This window comes from Odocoileus virginianus, chromosome 23, assembly GCF_023699985.2.
Source record: "Odocoileus virginianus isolate 20LAN1187 ecotype Illinois chromosome 23, Ovbor_1.2, whole genome shotgun sequence".
NCBI classification, from domain to species: domain Eukaryota; kingdom Metazoa; phylum Chordata; class Mammalia; order Artiodactyla; family Cervidae; genus Odocoileus; species Odocoileus virginianus.
In genome coordinates, this window is record NC_069696.1 from 13,365,497 (window position 1) to 13,388,673 (window position 23,177).

At 58.8% G+C, this 23,177-nt stretch overlaps 1 protein-coding gene across 1 annotated transcript in view; it reads right to left on the bottom strand.

The window, feature by feature from the left end:
- CELSR1 (cadherin EGF LAG seven-pass G-type receptor 1) overlaps positions 1–23,177 on the bottom strand; it is a 146,598-nt gene that overhangs the window by 118,788 nt on the left and 4,633 nt on the right. The window lies entirely within an intron of this gene.

Sequence of the window (23,177 nt, forward strand, 5' to 3'; positions counted from 1 at the left end):
GCTCCACCGTGGGGTCCCTGGAGCTCTTGGGGACAGGACCTAAGATGCCAGCAAGCTCAGAGCCTGCCCACCCCTGGGAATGGTGTCCTGCACCGAGGAATCCAACCTGCCAGTGGTCCGGTGATGTTCGATCAACCACCAGATGCCTTCTGCTGCCTAATTCCAGCCAGGAGGTCAGCCGGAGGACGTGCCGAAGACCCATCATCTGCATCCAGGGGCCCCGAGCGGACACTGGGCCTGCGGGTCAGGGGCCATGGACATGCTGGTGTCTGCTCCCCCCGGCCGTCAGCCTGGGGCTCCCTCTCCCTTGTGGCCCCTTGGTGGTGGTCACACCACCCTGTGTGTATGTCCTGGGACACAGAGAAGCCAAGAATGAAGACGGCCGCAATTCCGCCAAGTCACCCCATCAAGCTACAACGATACCTTCGCGTTAAGAGGAGAGTTCAAAATTACAAAAGAAGTGTGCAAGACATAAAAAGGTATGTTGTATATAAAGAGATCCTACAAATACACAAAGGACAGCAGTAAATCAGTAAAAGATGAGCAATCTAATGGAAAAAGTAGACGGGCGATTCACAGGAGAAACAGCAATGGTTGATAAACTGATGGAAAAACTATTTCTTTTCTCTCAAGACACATCAAAAAAGGAAGACACTTATTTTTACCTACAGGGTTAGAGAGGATGAAAAAGATTCATCTCTCCAATGATGATGCAAATTCAGAGGATTTGGGTACGCTGCTCATTCTACTACAAATTAGTCCAAGCTTTCCAAAGGCAACTTGACCAAGGTTACCGGGATACAAAGTGGGCAGACCTTTGGCACTCATAAGTTCACTTCTAGGAATTCAGACTGGAATGTCCACGGCAAGCCACTCAAAAGAGCACATGGAGGGGTGGATGGGGAGGTGAAGCAAAGAATCCCATGTGTGTTTATACCCACAGAAAAATGCATGGAGGGATTCACAGGAAACAGAAAACTATTGTGCACATCTGAGTTTTTACAAGGTTGTTTTACTCTCTAACAAGATACTTAAGAATTTTTTTAAAAGATGAAGTTAATCTATCCCACCCATCCTTCCCCTCTCCCTGAAAAGCCCAGCTCCAGAAGGACTTGCAGAGCGCTGCGGACAAGCCCCCAAGACACTCTGACCTGGGCAAACCTGCTGGCACCTGGCGAGGGAGGTCCCTCCTCCCCCTTTCAAACTGTCTTCACTCCCCTCGTTTTCCAGACCCCGCTCCACACCTCCCCCTGCCCTCAGACCAGGCCCCTTCTGCAGATCAGGGGTCCAGCTCGCCAGGGCCCCCCAAGCCCCGCTCCAGTCCTAGCACGACTGGAAAGATCTCTCTCCCTGGAATTCCCACCCATCACCAAGACCATCCTTCTGGGGGATGCTCCCAGAACACCCAGCACCGAAGTCCCGCCCCAGTGACACACAGCAGCCCATTCACGCTGACGGGGTGCAGACACATGAGCTCCAGTCAGGAGCTGCGCTCTGCCTCTCAGAAGACTTTCAGGTGTCCAGCCCATCGCCCGCATGCAAACAGGCGCCGAGAGGTCCCTGGAGAGATGGGTGGTAACGGGGGGCTGGGGCCCAAAGGCACCCCAAAGATGCTGAGACAGACGCCAGTGGAACCCATCAAGGCAGCAGCCAGGCACCCACAGCTGGGGGTCGCCTCCATGCAGACCCCCAACGCCTGCCATGGTCAGAGAGGGGCCAGGGAAACCGCTGGGGCCCCCCAGAGGCCACCGTCACGAGAGCTCTTCCAGTGGGCAAACGCATGCTTCTCCAGGGTGCCCAAGGGGGTCCCTACGCCGACGTCCCCCCCAGCATTGGCTCTGCCTGCCACTGGCACCCAAGATTCACCAGCTTCCTGCTCTCCACCCCACGGTGGGCAGTGGGTGTGCCGACCCCACCCCGTCACTCCTTACCCATCTCCACCCCACCCCCGATCCCCTGGGCAGGCCCCGCTCTCAGCCCCTCAGCCCAGCTGACCGATCCCTGGCCCTCACCACCCCACGCCCTCCACCCAGGCCTCTGGGGCTGCCCTCAGGGACCTCCCTGCCCCCAAACTGGCCAGCCGTGCCACCTGGCGTCCCACCCTGCCTTGGAGTGCTGGAGAGCGCTGTCCAGCCGGGCGGGGGTCCCCACTACAGGGTGGGCGAGGGGAGGGGGGCATGCTGCCTGCTTCCTCCCTTGCCAGGTGCCCAGAGCCCCTCACAGCCCGGCACACTGCAGGAGCCCCGCGGGGACGCGCTGGCTGGCCCGGTGTGGCCCCCTCCTCCTGCCTCCTCCCGCAGTCCAGTTCCCTGTCCAAGTCTCTGCTATCCCGGATGGTGGGCTCCTCGGTGGATGACATGCTGGGGGGGCCTCGGTGCTCAGAGAGGGCCCGGCCAGCCCGGACCTCCAGTCACCCACCAGCCCAGGGCCCCAGCCATCGGGGGTGGACGCCGCCCGGGGTGCTCCGGAACCTTCTGCATGTCACCCAAATCCCGTCCGATCCCGCCAGGCCAGCACCGTCCCGGCCACCCCGGTGGTCCGGCCACAGCCACGGCGCTGGGGATACGTGTTCAGCCAGGCCACGGCCCACGGAGCGGGGATACCAGGGCGAGGACCGCCTCGGCCGAGCACAGCACCTCCAGGTCCCCTGTCGGGCAGCCCTCCGGCTCCCCCAGGGTGGGCCGCGGGGCGCAGACCCCCACCCCCCGCATCCTGGACACCAAGCAGGAGCCCACAGTACGTGCGGGAGGGAGGAGGGGGCGCCTGCCGGGAACTCAGGGGTCAGACTGGCCAGTGGCCCTGCCGGCTCTCTGCTTCCAGGGCTCCCGCCCCCGCGGGGCCCCTCGGCCCACAAGAGCCCTTTGTGGTGTGGCATTTCACACACTCCCGTGCCTCCCCTCCCTAGCTTTCTCGCCAAATTCCAAGTGTCCTGCCGCCCTGCACAGCCCCCTTCCCCCTGCCCCAGACAGAGGTGCTGGGCCCCCAGCCGCTGCCACCCAGGCCGCTCCTGCCCGCCCTGTCCCGAGAGCTCACCTCCCCTCCAGAGACCATGCAAGTCTCCGTTTGGGTGAAATTTAGAAATGCCAGATTTCTAGGAAAGAGTATGTGCACAGTTATAAATAGCGCATTCCCCGCGGGCGCCGCTGAGAACACAGTGCAGATTGAGGAAGCGCCAGGAAGGCCAAGAGGCATCAGCGTTGGGGAGCCGGGGGCTCCGAGGTGGCCGCAGGGCCGCCGGCTGCGAGGACCAGGGACGCCACCGCCATGTCGGGGACCCTCCGGATCAGCGGGCCAGCCCAGGGTCCTTCCCATAACTCCGCCACCACAGCCACCGACAGGCAGGACAAGACGGGGACCACCTCGTCCTCTGCTCCGTCTTAAAGGCATCGGCAGGAAGCCAAGGGGCTCTGGGCGCCATGTCCCTCTGCTGTGTGGCCCCTCCAGTCCAGGTCAGCCACCAGCGTCCCCAGGGCCTGCTCTGGGTGAGGTCAGAGGGTGCAGGCGCCCCAGCCCTCCTGCGGAGTCCTAGGGCAGGATCGGAGGACTCTGCGGTCCAGGGGGCCAGCACTGGGGGTTCCAATGTCCACAACATCTGCAAGGTGGGCCTCAACACCCCTTACATGAGGAGACTGGGGCTCAGAGAGGGTGACGGGCACCCCGGACAGCCGGGCGGGGTCACACAGCCGGGCGGGGTCGGGCTGAGCCGCCTCTTTCCCACCCGGGACCCACAGGCCCAGCTCTCCGCTGCGCGGATCACTCTGCACGGTCTCCATGCAACCAGCCCCGAGCCGACCCTACCGGACCATACACACCGTGACCCCGGAGGGTTTCCCGAGGGCTCCCTGCGTGCCTGGGCTGTATCAGCCAAGGGGATCAAAGGCAAACCCAACAGACAAGAGGCAGGACCCTCTGAGTGAATGCCCAGCTCTAGGCGGTCACGTCGAGGGTGGGGGAGGGGCCAGGGCACCTGAGCTGACGGCCAGGGACAGCCTGGGTTGGCGGGACTTTGGGGGGGCAGCCCGGAGCCGGGAGGGTGGGAGCCAGCAATGCTGTTTGGTGGGACTTCCCTGGCAGTCCAGTGGTTAAGACTTGAGCTTCCAAAGCTGCAGGCGCAGGTTCGATCCCTGGACAAGGAACTAAGGTCCCACTCGCCGAGTGGCGCTGCGAAAGAAACCCATCCCCCAGGCGCACAGAGGATGACCGGGCCTCAGATGTCAGCAGTGCTGACGGGGAGAAGCTGTTCCGGGCGCCGACAGATGGCAGGCGCGGGAGTGAGACAGAGGTGCGGGCCTCTGGGGTCCTCAGGAGGGACTGGACTTGGGGAAAGCCCTCTGAGGAAGGAAGGGACACCTGGCTGGGGCTGAACAAGGGGTTGGCTGGTAGACGCCCAGCAAGGGGGCCCGTGGCCCCTGGAGGCAGGGCGGGCCCCGTGCCCGGCAGCTAGCAGGCTGTTTGTTGAAGCGCAAGCAGCCAGCGGGCCCTCCCTTCCTCCGTCAGCCCGACGCCCGCCCCCGCCCCCAGGACACAGGTGGCACAGTGGGAGCTTCACGGCTCCTGGGATGAGGCCACCCCCGCATCCAGCACACAGGCGGCAGAGGGGGAACACGGCGGGAGGCAGTGCAGTCCGAGGGGGTGAGCGTGCTCCCCAGGGCACAAGAAGTGGTGAGCTGGTTGGCTCTGCACAAAGCGGACCCAGACGGGCCTCCACTGGGCCACCCTCAGAGTCCACCTCTGGCCCACTGCGGCGAAGTCAGAGCAGTTCCAGCCTCTGCTGTGAAACACGCACGTGTCGTCTGAAGCGAGGGATCCAAGGGTGAGCAGTTCAGGAAAGGAGCGGCTCATTCCAAGGAGACGGGGACTCCTCCTCCCCGGGGGGTGCCCTCGAAGGTCATTAAAGCGAGCCAGACACACCACGGTCCTTCGGGGCCCCATTGTCCCCGGACAAAGGGACGGCTCTCCAGGGTAAGGGCTCCAGAGGTGCCTCCCGAACACTCCATCGCCATGACAACCCCCGCAGGGCTGGAGGCAGGCGGGCTGCGATGCCAGGATGAGCCGCGGGACCGTCACCTTCCTCCCAGCAGACACAGGCAGAGAAACGTCGGGAAGAGCCTCAGGGAAGGGCCGACTTCAGCCACGAGGGCAGCGGGGGCTGTCTCTGGGCTTGGGGTCTGGGGCGAGGCCCTGCTCCTCCTTCGTTCCTGAGTGCTTAGTCGCTCAGTCATGTCCGACTCTGCCACCCCACGGACTATAGCCCGCCAGGCTCCTCTGTCCATGGAGATTCCAGGCAAGGATACTGGAGTGGGTTGCCGTTTCCTCCTCCAGGGGATCTTCCCAACCCATGGACAAACCCGATTCTCCCGCGTCTCCTGTGATGCAGGCGGATTCCTTACGGCTGAACAACTGGGGAAGCCCGCTTCCTCCTTTACAGCTTTTCAATATTGGAAGAATTTTCTGAGTGAGCTTGTTGAACAAACCAAGAATGCCTTTGATTTGGAAAAGCAATTTCTATTAAGAGCCCACAATAAAGCTTTTAAAAGTTTAAAAAGCACAGTGTTGGGACTTCCCCAGAGGTCCTGTGGTTAAGACGCTGGGCTTCCACTGAAGGCAACACGGGTTCGGTCCCTGGTCGGGGAGCTGAGAGCCCACACGCTATGTGTGTGGCCAGAAATACTTAATAAATAAATGACGCACAGCGTTCCCTTCTCCTCAGCCTGCCTGCTCAGTAGGTTTTCTGGTTTTGTTTTTACCTAGGTGCTGGTGGCTTAGATAGTAAAGAGTCTGCCTCCAATCCAGGAGACTCAGGTTCAATCCCTGGGTCGGGAAGATCACCTGGAGAAGGGAATGGCAACCCACTCCAGTATTGTTGCCTGGAGAATCCCAACAACAGAGGAACCTGGCGGGCGACAGTCCGTGGGGTCACAAAGTCGGACACGACTGAGCGACCATCACTTTCACTTTTCAGGCACCGTAGGTGGGATAAAAAAAATCATGACTAATACAGGGGAAAAGCAAGGCCACAAGCCCAGCCGGGTGCTCCCTCCCTGCAGACCCCGGGGCCAGCTCGGCAGGTCCACATGGCCCGTAAGCACCGCCCAGGCTCCTGGCAGCCCCCCAGCCAAGGCTGCTAAAGCCCAGTGGGGACGCAGGGCGTCAGCACACACAGCTCTCCCAAGCAGAGCAAGAGAGGGGTGAACGTTCCCTGTGGTCCCAGCCTGTAACCCAGCGTTCACTCTGCCCCGTGACTCTGGCGCGCCGGCGTATATCCATAAACAAACGCTGGCGCTCCGTCACGTCAAGCTGGGCACGCGCAGCACGGACAGCCGCGAGCTCTGGGTGGCACTCCACCGTGTCACATGCCCCAGGGCGTCACTGAGGGCAGAAGCCGGGGGGCAGGGGACCCAGCAGAGCAGACGGAGGGTCAGGGGCCAGAGGGCGCCGCCCAACGTGGGGCAGAGCCTGGATGAGCCACTGTCCCCACTGACCAGAGGGGGCCCTCGGTGTCCACCCTGCGGCCCCCTGGCACCGCCAGCCTGCGAGCGCCTCCTGGCGACCCGACACAATCCCAGCCTCCCTCTTCTCTGCCCGCCCGAGGAACCGTGGAGTGACAGATTCCTCTCGTTCCCCCAGAGTCAGCAGTTTGCATTCCGCCAGGACACACGGGCTCCCGCTGCCTCCAGGGAAGCATGAGGCATTTCCGTCCACAGGCCCCTGAGCTGACACAAGCCGGGCCCCACCCCAGCCCTGCACCCGACGGCCTCCAGTCTGCCAGGAGCGGGGAATGAACTGACGCATCTCACCACGGATTTCATTCTCCGTACAACGGACATGAGGGAGACAGCACCCACGACAACTCTGGGCCCAGCAGTCTGACACCCCGCAGGGTCACAGCCCTCTGCGGGCCCCGAAGGCGTCACGGAGCAACCCAGGGTGTCACCGAGACGCAGGGAGGGCAGGGGGAGTAGCGGGCAGGGAGATAAAGATCCACGTTCACAAAGTCCCGACAGGGAATTTCCGGGCGTCCCAGTGGTTAGGACTCGGCTTCCACTGCAGGGGTCACGGATTCGATCACTGATCAGGGAACTAAGACCTCAAATGCCTCTGGGCAGGCCCACGGAGCGTCCTGAGCAAGGCTCTTCAGGCTGCGGGGGTCAGCCAGCATCCTTGTCCACACCAGGAAGTCCAGTGTGTTACACAAAACATCCACACGGGAAGGAAAGGGACCTCGAGTCCCAAGCCACGTTCTCTACCATGAAACCCGAGAGGCAGAGAGCAAGCTGGGGCGGGGGCGTCACAGTCATGGAGGGAGGTGCTGTCGGTATGCCGGCAGCCTTCTGTCCGGCCCATCGGTCCATCCCCAGGCCCAGCCCTCCCCGCCACGTGCTCCTTGGACTACAAGCTGAGAAGCGAAAGCCAGGAGCTAAAGTTCACACAGCCTCAGAGTAACAAAGCCGGCGTGAGCGTCCCGGGTGCAGCCTGAGCCAGCTCTGTACTGGGCTGGTCCACCTTTCTCTCATCGCCCAGCCCCCGGCGGGAGCAGGCCCTTGAGAACAGACCCGCCTCTAACCCTGACTGCGGGCCTTCCCCACCCTGCTGGGCCCCAATGCCAGGGTCAAGGTTCCTAAACTGCACTGTGGGAGCCACTCCTGAACTGCTGAGCCGTGGGGTGCAGAAGCCCCGACGTCTAAGCAGGCCCCGCTATATCCACCCGCCAAGGCCCGCTCCACGTTCCTGTCCCCGGAGGCCCCGTCTCTCTGGCCTGCCAGCGAGTCCAGCTGGACCTGGTGTGGACGTGGAGGACCCCACATGGCCAGATCCCGGCTGCGAGGGGGGCACCAGGGTTACCCTCCCTGCACCGCACTCTCCTGCTCACAGACTGGAACTGACTCCTCTGCACTCCCCCTCCCAAGTGTCAAGAGCAGCAGACCCTCGAGGAAAAGTCCCTCCGTGGAGGAAGCCGGGGCCACTGCGAGGAGCGTTAGCTCACAACTTGGCTGAGCCACAGAAAGAGCCTCAGGCCGGGGTGCCGGCTCTGAGTCATCCCTGCCCTTCTGAGAAGAGCAAGTCACTGCAGGCGCAGCCCCGGAGCCCCACCCCATCCCTGGGGGGCCTGCCTGCACCCGCCAGCCCAGCGGGCAAGCGCCCAGGCAGCTCTGAGCCTCTGGTGTCCACTCCAAACCCCACATCCCCAAGCCTGTGTCGCTTTCAGAACTCAGCCTCCCCCCGAAGGGCGGGGACCCACGTGGGCACCCTCCTGCACTGTGGTCTCCCCCGTCCCCGGCCGGGCCCCAAGGCCCCAGTCACAATGGGTTCATTTCAAAGCCCATGATTTCCCGTGCAGAGAGTTCTGCTGCTGAAAGACTGTCCTAAGTCACTGATCTGGTCCGACCCCTGGTGGCATGGACAGCCCACAGAAGGTGACTACCTGTCTCCGTGGAGCAGGGGCAGAGACCGAGGGGCGGGGAGAGCAGACAGCCCGCCTCCGCCTCCGGCGCCAACTCCCCGCATCAAATTCCTTCCTGCTTGAAATAGCCACGGTGGCTTCGGCTTCCCCAACAGCTCATCTCGTTAATAAAATTAGCTTTTTAAAAAGCAGGGAAGTCCAGAGAATACCTGGAGAGTCAGATTTTCTGTGTAAAGTACGAACCGTCCCCACACCAGACACATCACCCAGGCTGGCCTCTGCAGTTCCAGAGGGTACAGCTCCTACGAGCAGGCCAGGAGGTGCGCGTGCCAAGTCCCAGGGCCACAGGGCCACAGGAAGGACGCCTCGCTGAGACCGGGCTGCCGGGAAGGACAAGTGCCTGCTCTGCCCAGGACATGCTCGGCATTAGCGCTTAAGTCCTACATGGCGACACCCCGGGTCGACTCCGGTGCCAGGGAGCGGCAGCAGACAGAAGGTCAAGGGTCAAGACCCAGAGCTCTGTCTCCAGCTCTCAGGGCCGAAGCCCCAGGCTCGGCTACAGCCCCCAGCACAGGCCCCGCAGGGACGAGGGTGGACGCCAGTCTCTCCCTTCCCACCAGACAGTTGCCCACCACTCCACTAGAAGCAACCAGTCACAACGCATGCGAGGGACTTAACAGTACCTTGTCAAACATCATGGGCTTCGCTGATAGCTCGGTTGGTAAAGAATCCGCCTGCAGTGCAGGAGACCCCAATTCGATTCCTGGGTCAGGAAGATCCCCTGGAGAAGGGACAGGCTCCCCACTCCAGTATTCTGGCCTGGAGAATGCCATGGGCTGTATAGTCCATGGGGTCGCCAAGAGTCAGATGCGACTGAGCGACTTTCACTTTCACTTTCTTGTCAAACATCAATAAAGTGAAACAAAAAGTGTACAAGCTGGAGTGATGACAATATTCCCAAACTAGACAGGAGCGATGGGCGCACAGCACTGAGGATGTCCCACACGCCACTGGACTGTCCACTTCGTGATGGCTGGTGGAGTCCACGTTCGGTAAGCTGTCCCGCCTGCTCGCTCCTACACGGCACACAAGACTGCTCAGCGATCACAGCCTCAGGCGGCCAACTCGCTTTAACCCGTGTTATCAGCTGGAGGCACTGAGGACTGAGGGGCTTCCCTGGCAGCTCAGCCGGTAAAGAATCCGCCTGCAATGCCGGAGACCCCGGTTTGATTCCTGGGTCAGGAAGATCCCCTGGAGAAGCGATAGGCTGCCCACTCCAGTATTCTTGGGCTTCCCTTGTGGCTCAGCTGGTAAAGAATCTGCCTGCGATGCAGGAGACCTGGGTTCCATTCTTGGCTTGGGAAGATCCCCTGAAGAAGGGAAAGGCTGCCCACTCCTGTATTCTGGCCTGGAGGATGCCATGGACTGCACAGTCCATGGGGTCGCAAAGAGTCGGACATGACTGAGCGACTTTCACTAAGGGCTTCCTCCCAAAAGGGCCGCCTCCCTAAAAGGGCCTGTTGAGCCGACCCCGAGACACCATCAGACACTATGAGACGGCACCAGCTGACGGGTATCACGCACGGGTGACCTTGAAACAGAACAACAGTAACGGATGCACCGCGAAGCCCCTTCCCCACCGTGATCCACCTGGGGCTCCCACGGCCAGCTCATGCCCTGTGCTCCCTGGCTCCGCTCTCTCCACCTCTCGCCAGCTTGCACGGGGTTTAAAAACAACTCTCAGGACACGGGCCACACCCCAGGCCGGCAGCAGGAGGCTGTGCCCCAAGCTACACAGCCCAGGCCCTCCTGACGCCCAGAAGAACCTGCGGCTGACCCACCGGGTCTGACTCAAACTCGTGTCCCAGCCGGTGAGCCAGGAGCCACCTGCTTTGGTTTTCAAACTGGGGGTAGGAGGGACGGACCCCAAGACTGGGGTCGCCAGCTCCAGAGAAGACCAAGACAGACTCACTGGTTCTGGGGAAGCGGGATGGAGGGCGTCCTGGTGGAGGCAGCCCTTTCCTGAGGGGGTCACTTCAAAGAGGGATGAAGACCCCTCCCAGGGGCTCCCAGTTCCTGAAAGAGCTTGGTCAGCTCCCACACGGTCCCAAATTCACTCTGGGCTCAAAAAAAAAAAATGCCAGAATGATGAGACAGAAACAAAGGGAGGGAAACCGAGTTCCTGCCGCAAACACAATGGCTTTCCCAGGCCAGCCGGGGGCCTGGACAGCTGTCCCCACCCCGAAGCCTTCTGCTTCCTGCCTTCGGGGTCACCTCCCCTGGCTTCCCTCCCAAACCGACTCCATCCAGCGCTTTCTGTTTAGCAGAAAGTGGTGCCGTCTGGACACAGAACTGTCGGCCACGGATTCTGCTTCCTCCGTCATATTTGTTCCACAGTGAGGTGCCCTTGTACACACGCTATAACTCACTGCACTGGACTTCCTGTCACACTCTCACACATACATACACACGCATACATGCACACGCACACGTGCACACACACACACACACCCCTGACCTCCGACAGCCACGTGCCGGATGCACAGGAAATTCCCAGAACAATAAACCTTCATATTTTCCATTTTCTCTTCTTTGAAGATTTGGAGGAACTTTCGATTACACATTAGAGAATTTTCCATGCTTAGAAGACAGGGTGAATCGAAAAGGCCGCCCCCACAGCCGGGTCCCCTGGCATCAGGCACAAAGGCAGAGCAGGGGGCTGCCATCTGAGAGCACGCTCACCAGCCCGCACGCCCACCTTCGGTTGGAAACACACACTCTGCGCCCCTCCCGCCCGAAAGGGACCTGGAAGCACGACCCAAAGGCCACCACGGCTTCCTAGGCAAATAGACAGTGGGAAGCCTGTGGGATGGCAACACGGGAGCTTATCCGGTGTGATATTCAGTCCAATTAGAGGAGTGTGAGGGGAAGAGAGAAAAGCGCAGGGTCCCGACGGGTCACTACAATAAGGAGATCCACGCTGTGTTTCGGGTGTTCGGGTGGGCAAACTGTGGGTTCCACTGGGAAAATTCTGACTTCGCACAAAGAAATCACTTACATGCACGAGTGTGCAGCAGGTGCTGTAGTGGGTTGAACGGTGTGCCCCGAAAGACACGACCAAGTCCCGACCCCTGGTGCCTGTGAACATGACCTAATCTGGAAATAGGATCCTTGTAGATGTGATGAAAACATAAATTAGGATGATGTTATCTAGGAGATGATGGCGTCCCCGGGGGCTCAGTGCTAAAGAATCCACCTGCAATGCAGGAGCCACAGGAGACATGGGTTCGATCCCTGGGTCAGGAAGATCCCCTGGAGGAGGGCATGGCAACCGACTCCGGTGTTCTTGCCTGGAGAATCCCCATGGACAGAGGAGCCTGGTCGGCTACAGCCCATGGGGTCGCAAAGAGTCAGACACAGCTGAAGCGACTTAGCACACACAGCACAGCACATCTGGGAGTGGGGAGTGCTAGTCGCTCAGTTGTGTCTGGCTCTTTGTGACCCCATGGACTGGAGCCATGAAATTCTCCAGGCAAGAACACTGGAGTGGGTTGCCATGCTCTCCTCCAGGGGATCTTCCTGACTCAGGGATCGAACCTGGGTCTCCCGCACTGCAGGCAGACTCTTTACTGTCTGAGCCACCAGAGGCATGGGCTGGGCCCTAAAGTCAACAGGCACTTCCCTGGTGGTCCAGGGGTGAAGACTGCGCTTCCACGGCAGAGGGCTCAGGTTCAACCACAGTCAGGGAACTTAAGATCCTGCGAGCCGCTCAGCCAAAAACAACAACAAGGACTCGGCAGAAGTAGAGTTCTTATGAGCAAGAAGAAGATGCAGAGACAGCTGGAGGAGGAGGAGGCCAGGTGACAACCGAGGCAGGCAGACTGGAGCGATGTTCCTGCAGACTGGATCCCCGCAGCCCCGGAAGAGGCGGGAGGAAGACCCTCCAGCCACAGCTTCAGAGCAAGCACCTGCTGACCCCTTGATTTCGAATCTCTGGCCTCCGGACCGAGAGAGAATAAACGCCCGCTGTTTGAAGGCGCCGGTTGCTGGGGGTGGGGGTGGACTTTGGTACAGCAGCCCCAGGAAGCCAACTCAGCAGGCCTCTAACCACGGAGCACAGGTCCAACGAGAAGCGGCCGACCCTCCGACTCAATTAACAGCCGGCCGATCACAAGTCCCTTGGCTTCGGAGGCTGGTGTGGAGCCCAGGCTACAGCCTGTAAGGGTCCATAAGTGAAGCCAGGACCTTGCAGAAGGGGTGCAGAAAGGACTGGGCTTGGCAAGGAGGCCACGGCTCACACTGTCTGTGCGCGGCCCCAGCAACGCTCTGAAGGGAACAGAGGCTGAGACGTGCGCGGTGGGGATCTCACATGGGACGGTCCAGAGCATTCCCAGGATGCCGCCCGAATCTCTGCCCTGCTCAGACCTGGGGGGACAGAGGGTGAAGGCTCTGGCTGGCCCTGAATCTCTGCCCTGCTCAGATCTGGGGGGACAGAGGGTGAAGGCTCTGGCTGGCCCCGAATCTCTGTCCTGCTCAGACCTGGGGGGACGGGGGCTGAAGGCTCTGGCTGGCCCTGAATCTCTGCCCTGCTCAGATCTGGGGGGACAGAGGGTGAAGGCTCTGGCTGGCCCTGAATCTCTGCCCTGCCCAGATCTGGGGGAACGGGGGCTGAAGGCTCTGGCTGGCCCTGAATCTCTGCCCTGCTCAGATCTGGGGGGACAGAGGGTGAAGGCTCTGGCTGGCCCTGAATCTCTGCCCTGCCCAGATCTGGGGGAACGGGGGCTGAAGGCTCTGGCTGGCCCTGACTACAGGACCCTGGGACCTGTCAATCCCAGCACCAGAGGCATGGGTTAACTCTGCTCCTCAATCCCCTCGACGCTGCAGCTTTCAAGCCCCTCCCTGAGACTAGTCACTGTCCCTCCACCCCTCGGCCGCCAGAGCCCCCACCCCTTGGACCTGTCCAAGCCCCAGCTCACTTCTGACCTTCCTGAGAAGCCTCGCCCCACCGCCCCACCCTACAACCTACAACATTCACCACTGTGCTCCCTTCGTGACTCCTGAAATCCGTGCCTATGGGGGTCTCATCCTGACCCAGGTGTCTCCCCCAGAGACCCCACATCAAGGGCCCTTCCTTGGGGAGGCAGTTCACGGAAGCACCCAGAACCTCTTCCTCGGGCCACCACCTGTCTCGAAAATCACAGTGGTGGCTGCAGACATCCTGAATGTACCGAACGCCACTGAAGTGTCCACTTTGAAATGGTTTATTTATGCTACGTGAATGTCATCCCAATAAAAAGGGAGAAGAGATCACATCTAATTGCTCAGATGTGTCAGAATGCCAACCAGGTTCGCCTGGGCCAGCACACGTGCCAAGCTGTGTTGAACCCGAAACTCGGTCCTGATGGGGGGCAGGGCCAAGGGACAGGGAAGGGCTCCCCACACGCGGGAGGGGTAGCAGGGTATCCACCCCCTGCTGGCCTCCCCCCAAGGCACCGGCCTCTGGTCTGGATTCCCAGCCCCGAGCTGACCTCCTCCCCTGGGGACACCTGGGCACCCAGGCACTGAGCACCCTTCTGCTTACTCTGGGCCTTAAAGGTCCACGTTCACCTCTGCGGCTTCTAGTATATAGTTAAACATCAAAGAGATTTTACCCCGTGCCAGACGCAAAATTATACGTCCGTATCTGCCCCTTTTGCTGTTTACAAGGTGGAGGTTAAGAGTTCAGGAACTCGCAGAATGAGAGACCCGGGCTCTGCAGGGTCGGTCTGGACGCTGTCAGGACCCACGACAGGATGAAAGGGGTCAGGGCGCTGCCCGCTGGGCGGGGGGACCACAGGTCAGAGGCACCTCCTCCGTCTGGCCAGCACCCGAGTGCCCAGAGTAATTCTGCTTTGTGGCATTTAAAAAAGATTATCATAAGATATACATAAAATTAGGGCTTCCCCTGTGGCTCAGCAGTAAAGACTCCACCTGCAATGCAGGAGATCTGTATTCAGTCCCTGTGTCGGGAAGATCCCCTGGAGCAGGGCATGGCAGCCCACTCCGGTACTCTTGCCTGGAGAATCCCATGGACAGAGGAGCCTGACGGGCTACAGGCCATAGGGCCGCAAAGAGTCAGACACGACTGAAGCGACTTAGCATGCACACACACATAAATTTTAATGTTTTAGTCATTCTAAAATCTACAGCTCAGAGGCTCTAAGTACATTCACATTATTGTGCAACCATCAGCACCATCCATTTCCAGAGTTCATCTTGCAAAACTGAAACCTTATACCCATCACACAACCGCCCCTCATCCCTCTCTCTCAGCCTTGGTAATGCTCATTCTCCTTTTAAATTAAAAAAAAAAAAGTATTAAATTTATTTGGCTATGCTAGGTCTTAGTTGTGCCACATGGCATCTTTTCTCTCTCTTTTTTTTTTTTGCCAGCATGTGGGATCTTTAGTTGTGGCATATGGAATCTAGTTCCCTAATGAGGGATGGAACCCAGGCCCCCTACATAAGGAGTCTTAGCCACTGGACTACCAGGCAAGTCCCTACTTTTTATCTCTATGTATGTGACCTCTCTAGGAGTCTCATATACTCCTACAAAAAGCTGGTCCTTTAGTGTCTGGCTTATTTCACTGAGTACAATGTCCTCCAGGTGCGTCCATGTGGTGGCCTATTTCTGAATCTCCTTGCTCTTACGGCTGAATATTCCGTGGTGGGCACAGCCCACTTTTGCCTATCGGTTCATCCACCAAAAGACACCTGGGTTGCGTCCACCTTTGGCTGTTGTGAACCATGCTGCTGTGAACATGGGTGTACAAATATCTATTTGAGTTCTTGCTTCCATTCTTTTGGGTGTGTACCCGAAAGTGGGATTCCTGGCTTCTATGGCAGCTGAGGAACCACCACACTGTTTTCTGCAGCAGCTGCACCATTTTACATTCCCAGCAGTGAGCACGGGTTCTGACTTCTCCACGATCTTGCCCACAATTGATATTTTCTCTTTTGCTTTGTTTTCACAACGGTCATCCTAAAGGTGGGAGGCGGAGTCCCACTGGGGCTTTGATCTGCGTTTTCCTAGTGATCGGTGATGTTGAGCATCTCTCCCCTGTGGACCATCTGTCTCTCTTCTTGGGAGAAGTATCTGTCAAGCCCTATGTCAACTTTTTAAACTGGTTGTTTGTTTCTCTGTTGCTGAGTTGCTAGAGTGCTTAATATATTCTAGATAGTAATCCTTTATCAGATACAGGTTATGAAAATATTTCGTAACCACTTTCAAATGTGATCATTTCTCAGCACGTGCAAGGTTCACGACAAGAGAGAAAAGTTTCCCAAGCCACAGCTCAAGCTGTATTGCTGCTCTTCCAATCCTTCGTTTCTAGAAGGACACAGAGTCGGGGTCGGGAGCGGGGGTCCTGGGCAATGACCAACCCCACCCGCCCCCTGACCCCGCTGCAGAGTGGGTCCTGAGAGGGCCGCCCGACCAGCGTCATAAATCAGCGCCTGTCTCTGCTGCCCCGTGAGACCCTGCGCTCCCTCAACACCAGAGTCGGGTCACAGCACCGAAAAGGACCGCTGCCGGGACAGCAGCCGCAAGCGGCCGTCTCCACCGCGGGCCGCACGGCAGCCGACCTACTGCACTTCCCAGAAACAGTCCTGCGACCGTCAGCTCACTGATGAAAATGTATTACCCTGCAAGAGGGCTCTTATCTGCAAACGCTTACAGAGCTCGGCTTTGTTTACACAACTTGCTGCCAGTTTACCTTAAACAAGTGTCATTTAGATTAGGTATTTTTAAAATCCTGAAAAGATAAGAAAGAGACAGAACCGGCAGTAAAAACAGAAGTTTAGAAAAGAAAGAAAAGTCTTGACTGACAGATGGAGGGAGGGAAGGCAGGTAGGGGGCTCCCTGACCTGCAGAACCTGTGCTCCCTGCTCGGGGCAGGTTCCTCATCAGCGTCCACCTCTCCTGCCTGAGGCTCTGACCCCTGCACCAGCCCTGGGTCCTGTCTGCACCCGGAGCACGCCAGTCCTGCGCTCCACAGTTCCCTACGACGCGGCTCCACCACAGGAGACCCCATAGAGGCTCAGAGGCAGCTCCCCACCCTGCTCACCCGAGGGGCAAGGGAGTGTTCCCACACAACCAAGCACGGTGCACACACGCCCCTCAGCCCCCTGTCCTGGACAGCGGGGTCACTCACACCGAGCTTCCAGGCTCGGCGTCCCCGAACCTGCACTCCCCCGTCCAGGGCTTAGCTGCTGGCCAAAGGTGGAGATGAAAGGAGGCGGTCAGCACAGTGGCTACAGCACCTGGACACGAGGTCTGGGCCTGGCCCTTCCCCCACAACCGGCCTGCCGGCCTCAGTCGCTCTGCTGGGTAATGGGCATTCTCTGAGATCCAAGCGAGACGACGTGGGCAGGGCCCAGGCATGCAAACCGGAACAGTGGTGACCGTGCTCTCCTGTGACCGCCCCGGACCCCCTGTCCAGCTCTGAGGCCAGCCCCCTCCTGCCCTGCAGGCCTCCTGGTCCTCGGGGCCAGGCTCTGACCCCTGACCACGAAGCCACAGCAGAGAGGGGGCAGGGGGCCAGCAGGTACGACCAGGGAGGGGAACGGTTCGGGGCGGCCCACAAGCCCCCAGCTCCCCAGAGCCGGCACAAGCCTCGCAGGGCCCGGGAGCGCCCACACTTTCAGCAGAAACACGACGACAGGACAGGAGCCGGACAGCTCATCTCACGTTCCCACCGAGAAAACGGAGGCACCGCGGCCTCACCCACAAGTTTCAGGGAGGAGGTACGCCAGCTCACCTGCTCACCTGAGGGTCACCTGTCCTGGCGGCGCCGATGGGAAAGCTTGTGGAAAGGTGGCCGCAAGGCTGGTCCCCGCAGCCTCGGCTGCCGACCTGCCAGGCACTGTGGACCTGACACCGTGAAGGACGCCACCCAAGGGCTGGAAGGACGCCCTGGCACCGGGTCTGTAGCCTCTGTCCCTCCCAAGCCCTGCACAAGCCCCCAGCTACGAGGGACCCCCTGTGTGGGCCCCCACGCCTCCACACGAGAGCAAAGGGGAAAAACACAGGGTGCGCTGGCTGAGGGAAAGGCCTCCAAAGCAGTTGTTTAAATCATGTGTGTGTACGTATGTAAGTGTGCGTACCTCTGTGCATCATGTACACGCGTGTACATGTGTCGGGGTGTGCCATGTACACGCGTGTGTCTGTATGTGCACATGTATATGTGCCACATGTGCACGTGTGTGTACGTGTGTGCACTGCATATAGGCGTGTGCCTGTGTGTGTGTGCATACATGAGTGTGTGTGCGTGTGTGTGTGCCTAGGTGTCTGTGTACATGTGTACCTGTGTGTACATGTATATCCATGTGTGAGCATGTGTACGTGTGCATGTGTACATGTGTGTCTGTGTGTTTAAGAAAACACTACCGCCTCTATTCAGAACATCAGGAGACTCTGGACAGAATGATGAGGATGATAAAGCCTGGCGTTGGGCTTTTCCTAGCTCCGGAATGGTCACTCCCTAAAAGGTGCCTGATTAGCCAGGGAGCCACAAGTTCTTACCTGAAGCAAAAGCAGGAGAATCCAGACACTGGAGTTTTCCTGAAAAAAAAAAAAAAATAGCCCATTCCTTCCACCTGGGGCCCAGCCTCCAGGTGAGCACAGGAAACTGAGAGTGCTGTTTCCACACCAGTGCCCCCCGGCCCCTCCCCCGGGACCACAGGTTTGCTGAGCACCTACTGTGTGCTGAGCCTCAGGCCTGCAGGGCAAAGCCGAGGGTGCCCAGGCGTCCTCAACAATGTTATTCCCTCCGTCCCCACAAAGCTGGGTCCCCAGCCCGCGGTTCCTCAGGTTACCACGGTGACCCGCCCAAACCAAACACGCAGAAGGAAAAGGGTTCTTTACCATCCCCCTCCACCCATCGTTCAGAGAGGGCTTGCAGGAGAGTCTACATGTTCAGGTTACAGAGGAAGAAAAAACCAAAACTATTTCCCCCAGGGCTGTGAGCTGGAAAGAATCAAGTCGAACCTGGGAACAGGCTCCGCACTCTCTGCTCCACGTGATAAAATCTTCTGTTCGCAGCACGTCAGTGCTGGCGGAGAGGCAGGCCCTGCGGTCCCAGCCACACCACACGTCCCGGGGCAAAGCCTCTGCTCCGGGGGCGCGCGGGGTGGTGCCCAGCACCCACCTGGTTCCTCAGCGGGTCTCTGCCCGCCGGTGTCCCCCCGGCTGTGCAGGCGCGTGCGTGCACCGGCCCAGCCCGCAACGGACTTTCCACGGCGTCGCCAGGTCACCAGCGCCAGTCGCCTTTCCTGATGTGACTGCAGCTCCACACCTCCTTCCCAGGGGCTTGTGTAGCCGCGACTTTTCCCAGGTTTTAGAAAAGCAGTCTCGGGCCGGACGGAGACCTAGGGTCACTGGGCGGGCAGCGCGGAGACGGGGAAGCCGGGTCCACCCGCTCCTGTATCACGTCCTCAAGCAGACGCAGAGGCTCCCTTCCCCGCCCCACTCCCACAGCCCCTGGTGCACACAGCTCGGCCACAGCAGGCCCGCAACTGCCCCTGCAGCTGATCCCCACCCTGGTCCAGCCCACTGCTCCCCAAAGGGGCCAGAGCCTGTGACAGGCGGCCCGCACCGGCGGGAGAGGTGCCCGACTCCACCCGCATCCCCACAGCCATCCCGCCTTCCCTCTGAGCCTTCCTGGCACCCGGCGGCCCAGTCTTCCACTCTGCAAGCCCCTCTCCACCCTGGATCTCAGGAAGACCACCAAGGACCTCCTCTTGGCCAAGCCAAAGTGACTTGGCCTGAGGCCCCCCCGGACACCAAAAGGCATCGACCACTACTGACCCCATTCAGGCGCTCGCTCTGCCTCGGCCCCCAGGGCTGGCACCCTTGATTTCTCTCCTCCCGCGGGTGGTTATTCCAGCTCTAGTTCTCAGGCAGGTCCAGCCTGCCTGACAGGCCGCTCAGGCCAGGTCCCTGCACCCCCAGGCTGGACCTGACCCCTGCCCCATCACAGCTGTCCAAGTGCCCTGCCGACGGGTCACTGACCACCCACGGCCATGCTGGCCCAGAGAGTCACCCCCGAGGCCCTGCAGCCCACCTCTGGCTGTGACCCCAGCTGTGACCTCAGCTGCTCTCCCCAGCCCAAACCCACACATCCCACCATGTTCATGACAACGTCTGAGGGGTCCAGCCACAAGGGGTCCACAGGGTCCGGCCCCCCTGCACACACCTCCTCACCCAGGTTCATCTGCACGTTCCCAAAAGCACAGCCTGGGAGCCGCCCCAGATTCAAATCCCAGCGCCAGCAGCCCAAGCCGGAGGCCCTGGAGGTGGGTCCAGCCTGTGCGAGGGATGCCTTCCGTGGATGAGGCTGCTGCAGGAGCAGGCCTAGGGCTCAGATGGGCAGCGTGAGGTCAGGGGCAGCGGGGGGAGGAGGCTCATGGCGGGGGTGGTGTCCCAGGAGGAGGGGCAAGTGGGCTGATCGACCCTACCTCACTCCCACGTCTGACCATCTAACCTCCTGAATCCCCTCCGTGCACCACGCTCACCCTAGAGCCATGTCCCCAGCAGCGGTTCAGGGGAGGGGAGATTTGCCCACTCACCCCCCGCCCCCCACCAGGAAGGCGCATCACCCTCACAGTGGAATGAGGGCATCCACAGCCCACCCGCCCCTTGCATTCACTTTGATGTTTACCCACTGTCCCCACCCAACCTCCTGCTCAGGGCTGGGCACACAGTAGGCCCAGCACAGAGTAGGTGCTCAATAAACAAACATGCCCTCGTTTCCGAGCCTGTGTTTCTGAAAATAAGGACATTAACAGGAGACTACCTCCAGAGCCAGTGAAGCCCCGACACGGTTAACTGCTTCCCCAAGTGCCTAAGTCTTCCAGGGCCGGTTCTGTCACCGGAGAATCCAGCTCGACAACTGATGTGGTTAAGCTGGTCTGATCCTTTTCCACACGGCGAGAAGCAGAAAAGAAACATAATGCTTGCCTCCAGACGCAGCCTGGTACGATGCCCACCTCGCTATTTCCTTGTTGGCAGTCGTCGTCCCTGCGATATCCTGGATTTAACTCAGCAAACACATTTTAAACCTTTATCAAGCCCAGACGACTTTATCCCATCGGCTCCCCACCAAAGCAAGTGGGAAAAGGTTATTCAGTCTCACTGCTTCATGACTTTTGAGATTTGCTGACATCTCTGAACGATTCACGGCCCGACCACTTTTACCAACGATGCCCTTAGCACCCCAAAGGCCCACACGCCCACAAGCACAGGTTATTTTCCACCCAGTGCTGAGCTCCGTAACGTTCAGCTCATGCGTCGACACCCAAAGGCGCACAGGTGCTCAGGTGGATACTTAAAACGTCCGTATCACCAGACGACCAGCACCTCGGAAGGCTACCCGAGGGACTGCACGTGCGACAGTCCTGTTGGGCTATCGGCCACACTGCTTCGAATAACCCAACAGCGGCTCCCCTTGTTGTTCTGTGGCTCGGTCGCGTCCGACTCTGTGACCCCATGGGTTGAAGCACGCCAGGCTTCCCTGTCCTCCACTATCTCTCCGTTTGATGGCACCGAATGTTAAATCTCACTCAAAAACCGTCCCACGTGAAACCAACACTGTGTATCACCGGATGCTCTCTAAAAATGGCGGAGATTTGAACGTGACGATATTCAGAATTCAGAGAACATCCGTGTTTTGTCCTTAGCGGGCTACACAAAACCATCAATGCTATCTGCTCCCAGACCGCACTAAGACCCCCATCCAGGCACAAGGGGCTGCCCTCCTCCCAAGCGTGTCCACCTTGGGTACCCCCCTCCAATCCTGTGCACCTGCCCAGCGGGCTGCACCCACAAAACCCAGTGGACGGCTGAGCTCTCTTGACAGCAGCTCCAGGGCGGTAATTACTCTATGTTATAAGCTGCTAATAACTCCAGCTCCAGGGTGCTAGAAGCTGTAGGGTAAGGCTGTAAATACAGAGAGGCCAGTAACACGTCAATGAAAATAGCACAGGAGTTTGAAACCACAGCTTTCCCATTGTTTTTTCAAAAAGAAAGAAAGAAAACCTAAGATTCCCACTCTCGGTTAACTCAAAGTCTGATCTCCTTGTTTTCTTCTGTTTCTACACACAGCTGTGCTGTTTGGAGTTACAGCTTTTATAGTTTCTAGTTTTTTGTTCTTCAGAGCATTAACTAGTTGTCAAACGGCTGGAGGGCTGTGTAGGATCCCAAGGTGCCTACTTCATTATTTCTTTTATTCTTTGGCTGCATCCAGAGGCATGTGGGTTCTTAGTTCCCGACCGAGGACTGAACCCACGCCCCCTGCATTGGAAGCGAGCAGTCTTAACCACTGGACGGTCAGGAAAGTCTCGCAAGTCTGCTTTAAACCAGAGCATTGCAACAATTCAGCACAGCAACTAATTCCTCACAACGTCTCGGTAAGAGAGGGGAGGGTTTGGGTCTCGGTTGGATACCTGGCGCTCTTGCTCACCAGGAGCCAAGCCCGAGGAAGTGACCTCACACCTCTGAGTCTCAGCCTCTTCATCTGTATAATGGGCACAGCATGATGCCACTTGCCTCCAGGTACCAGAGAGATAAGCCACGAAGCAGTAAGAAGAGTTGACAAAACTGCTTGAAATCCAGGTGACCATCACCATCTGGGAGGGCGGACACGAGGCCTCGGCGCTTGACAGACTCGAGTGGTGTCACAGGGGCTTCAGAGCCCAGAGGTGGACCACGGAGAGCCCGGCTCACCTTCAGGTGGGTCATGCTGTGGGCCTAGCTGGTAGACAAGACGGCCCTCAGTTCCCAACCTTTGTTGAGTGAAATCCATCCTAAACCGCTTAACCAGACATCGCAGGCCAGGGAGAGCCACATTCCTGATGCTTCGGACACAAATACCCTTGCTCCCAGCAAGCTCCAGTCCCCACAAAAGCACCATGTCCCATGTAAGTTCAAAGCCCTGTGATGTTGCCAAGTCACTGTGACACAGGCTGAATTTTCCACTCTGCTCTACCTAGCAGACACAACAGTACAGGAAAAAAAATAGGAAAATGAAGGTGGAAATCTGTGAGAGAGACTTTCTTTAAAAATTATCGTTGCTCAGAAAAATCCGTAACCCTGATCGACAATTCTCCTTAAAGCTCTAGTCCATATTCTCTACACACATTCACAACTTCACAAAACCCAGAATATTCACCTGCGCATAGACTAGGTGGCCAAAATCAATGCCACAGTTTGCAGTGCCTCCAAACTGGACCTGTAAATTCAGGCTTTTATAAGCAAACAACTGGAACCCGCATGCAACACCATCCTTGGTATATGATGAATTATAGCAAAATGTGGAAACAAAATAAATCAGAGAAGTAACTTGCTAATTCTTCCAGGGGTATGCCGCATTGTAATAATTCATTGTTTAAACAACTCATCTGAAATACTGACTCAACTGCACAGATCCCAGCCATTCTTGGGTACGGTCTCATCTCCTGGTTAAGGTCACCGGCCTGCAGGAGCTACCTGGGGTCTCCTGACTGTCCCCCCCACCCCGCTCCCCTTCTCTTCCTCGTCCTGCTCTCTGCCCCCCCTCTCTGCCCCATCGCCCTGCATGTCCCGGGGGGGTCAGCAGCATGGAGGGCCTGCCCTTGCCCGCCTGGGTCGGGCTGGCCGAGCCGGGATACCATCCCTCCGGCCCCAGAGTGGGCAGGCGGGGTTCCCACACTGGCTCCAGCGCCAACCCGGGCAGGCCTCTCAGTAACGCCCAAATTACAA